Raw genomic sequence first — 4145 nt, 5'->3', positions numbered from 1 at the left:
TATCCATAGAGCCCAAGGCCATTCTGTCCTCCAAATATATACGTTTAGTCGACCCCCTTGTGGTCGTCGTCAGCATCTTCGCGTTCTGAAGCTCACGTTTGATAGTAAATCCTTCCATCTTCAGTCATTCTTACTGGTGCCAAATATTCCGTTCAGGAGTACATCCCCTCTTCTAGGCTCTGCAGCAGGTGATGAGTTTTGGGCATGAGCCCTTCAGGTGCACAAGTAAGTAATTATCAAAAGAAGGCACCAAACTGGGAAGGCTATGTAGCACCATCAAATGTGCGGGGTAATCAGAGGGCGCTAAATATCACTAAGGATGCCAATACTAGAACAGAAACGCATAAGGCGAACGATATCAAAAGTATCCGAGTCGCCAAGAATTCTATCGAGAGACAAGCGACCGCGGGGGATGGTTGGAAAACAAGACACACGCTTGTCCCGGAAGTCAGGACATTCAACAAGGATATGCACGACTGTAAGAGGGACAATGCAATTTGGACAATAAGGAGCAGGGCGGCACTCCATTAAGTGACCGTGAGTTAAACGGGTATGGCCAATACGTAATCTAGCCAAAGCCGTTTCCCACCTCCGGTTATGGTGGTAGGAGGAAGGCCACTGGGACACACGACTCTTAAGAGTACGCAGTTTGTTACCAATAACAGAAGACCAACAACTCTGCCAGTGGGCAAGGATGGAGGTATGAATAACTGGGTAAAAGTCGGAATAAGGAATACCTTTACGGGAGATGGGACAAGTGCGGATAGCTTCCTTAGCGGCAGCATCTGCACGCTCATTTAAAGAGACACCAACATGGCTAGGAACCGAGCAAAACTCAACCAACTTAAATTTACTGGAGATAAGAAACAGCCAATGTTGAATCTCGAGGGACCACCGGGTGGACCGGATTAAAGGACCCTAAAGCCACGAGGGCACTACAAGAGTCAACTACCACCACAAAGGAGGATTGACACTGGGAAAGCAGAAGATGAAGAGCATAGAGAATAGCATAAAGTTTCTGCTGTGAAGATGCTAGCCTCCGGAGGAAGGCGACACATATAAGTGTGGTCAGGAAAAACAACAGAGTAGCCCACACCATCAGCAAACTTAGTCCCATTGGTGAAGATGGGAAAGGAGTGGGAGTGAGAAGAAAAGTGCTCAAGGAAGAGGCGTTTCAGAACCATAGGAGGGGTAAAAGCTTCAGTAATGCGGGTCATAAAAGTACAAAATTTGGGAAGGGGGACCCTCTACGGGGGCAAGGATGGAACAATACGAGGAGAAACATTGGTAATATGAACCGAAAGAGAATCTTGTAAGCAAGACAAATGGACAGAAAGAGGAAGGTGGTGAAGAGGAACAGGAACTACAGAAGGGCTAAAAGTCAAAGCACGATAGAGGCGAGAGTGAGGATGCTGGAAGGATCGCGAAAGATAACGAAGACTGTAGCGATCACGGCGGTCCCGGAGAGACAGGAAGCCAGTGTCAGCGTACAAGCTGAGGGTAGGAGTTGAACGAAAAGCACCAGAGCTGAGGTGCAACCCAGTATGGTGCAAAGGATCAAGACGGCGAAGAGTAGAAGGAGAAGCAGAAGAGTATGCAGGACAACCATAATCGAGTTTAGATAGGACGAGAGAGGAATGCAAATAGAGGATCGTGCACCTATCCGCTCCCCAAGATGTATGGGACAAAACCTTATTTAGGTTAAGGGCCTTAGAGCATTGAACACGGAGGTAAGAGATATGGGGCGACCAAGACAAACGAGTGTCAAAGAATAACCCCAAAAGCTTCGTGGAATCTTTGTATTTAAGGGGACGACCATAGTGACAGAGAGAGACGAAGAACAACCCACTTCCGAGTAAAAGTCATGGCACAAGTCTTAGTAGTAGAGAACTTGAAGCCATGATTGGTGGCCCAAGATAACACGGCATCAATCGCAAGTTGAAGCCGCGTTTGAAGGAGAGGTGAATCATCACCTCGACAGCAAAGAGTAAGATCGTCAACATAAAGAGCAGAGAAGATGCCAGAAGGGAGGAAAGAAGACCATTGAGGGCAACCAGAAAAAGAGTAGTACTCAGAGCACTACCTTGGGGTACACCTTCATACTGCCGAAAAGAGGCAGAGAGAGTGGTACCAAGCCTGACTCGAAAGGTACAACGAGAGAGAAAGCTTTGAAGGAAGAGAGACTGAGATTACCACGAAGGCCAAAAGAACGAAGTTGGGACAGAATATGGTATCTCCAAGTCGTGTCATAAGCCTTTTCCAGGTCAAAAAGGACAGCAACAACGGAGATCTTCGCAGCAAAAGCAGTACGAATATAGACCTCCAAGTTCACTAGGACATAAGTCATGCTGCCGCTCTTGCAAAAACCAAATTGAGGAGAGAGGTGGTGATGGTGTTCCAAGAACCACATCAGGCGGACATTTACCATATGCTCAAAGAGCTTGCAGACACAACTCGTGAGAGTTTGTGTCTGCAGGGGTGTGAGTTCAAGATTCCACATGAGTGGGCGCACCAGAATTTAGAAGAGATAGAGAAGAAGCGAGGACGAACGGTTCGAGAAGACGGCCTCGGGTGTTTGTCAGAATATCACCCCAGAGGGAATGTCGCCAGTTGAAATCACCCAAAAGGAGCACCGGCTCTGGCAAGGAGTCCAGGAGGTGCCTAAGGCCAGGAAGGGAAAGCAGGACATTTGGGGGGAGATAAATGGAACAGACTGTATACCATTTACCCACGAAAACACGGGCAGCAGAACAATGGATAGGTAACAGAAGAAGTAGGGGGACGAAGGGAACACCAGAACGAATTAAGAGAGCAGTAGAGTTATGGGCCGCTGGGGGGGGGGGGGAGAAAGAAAGGAATAACCACGAAAGTGACCAAGACGAGCACCAAGCATTGGTTCCTGGACACAAACACAAAGTGGTGAAAACTGTGTAATTAGAAGTTGGAGTTCATGGAAGTTGGCATAAAATCCACGAATATTCCACTGAAGAATAGACATTACCAAAGAGAAAGGTCAGTAACAGAGAACAAGAAAGAAACAAAGGTAAAGAAGAACACAGTTTATTAAAGAATCTCAGGATCAGGAGCAGGGTCAGCAAAATCAGGGTTAGGGGGCATGGGTAAACTGAATAAGGATGGAGGGAAGCGGAAGGACAGTCCAGAGGCGGACTGATGGGGTCCGGAGGATGAGGAGACAACTGAGAGGGACAGGCAAGGACAGCTGGAGGAGGGGGAGGGGCAGAAATCAGGGAGTGCACCTCAGCAAGGGCAGCGACCGAGGAATCGGGGGCGAAAGAAACCTCCATATCTGGGACGGGGTCCGACCACTGAAATGGGAGGGGACGTAGTGACAGAGTCAGAAGGCGGGGGCGACGAAGAAAGTGAAGCCTTCTTACCCGCTGGAGAGGAAGGAGGAGAGGAGCCAGGCTTACGTTTCTGACTCAAGAGACAGGCGTGCCAGTAACAATGTACCGGGTGACAGACTCAATGGTCTCAGCAGGAGAAGAGGAATGGAAGCGAACAACATGAAGATTGCTGGGAGGATGATGGATATCAGCCTGGACAGACAGGTAGTGTGGAGGGTCAAGAGACTGGGGAAAGGGTCGGGAAGGAAGAGTGGGGGGAGATGGGGAAGAAGACATAGGAGATATGATGGACTGGGTAGGAAGGGGGAAGATGGAGAACCAGGAGGGAGACCTGTCGAGACAGGAGGCAAAGGAATAGGGGAGGAGGTGGTGAGTGTGGTTGGGTTTAAGGCCTGGAAACGGTTGTGAGGACTGAGGAAGGTGGGAAGGATGAGGAGAGGTCGAGATCTACATGTGAGCATAGAATACGCCAGCGAAGGGGTGAGATGACGAACTTGGCATCTAGATTCAGGATAAGACAGACGATCACGGTGCTTCAAGTTGAGGACGGCTTCCTCGAGTTTGTAGTGTATACACTAGCATGAGAAAGTAGGGTGGGCCTCACCGCAATTGAGGCAGTGAGCCTGGGGAGAAGTGCACTCGAACTTAGAATGACTATCGTCCCCACACAAGGGGCACAGATACACAGTACTTGTGCATTTGAGGACACCGTGCCCGAACTTCCAACATTTATTGCAAAGTCTAGGAGAGGGAATGTACTCCTGAACGGAGCATCTGGCA

This window comes from Procambarus clarkii, chromosome 27, assembly GCF_040958095.1.
Source record: "Procambarus clarkii isolate CNS0578487 chromosome 27, FALCON_Pclarkii_2.0, whole genome shotgun sequence".
NCBI classification, from domain to species: domain Eukaryota; kingdom Metazoa; phylum Arthropoda; class Malacostraca; order Decapoda; family Cambaridae; genus Procambarus; species Procambarus clarkii.
Note: the sequence above shows the minus strand (reverse complement) of the source record.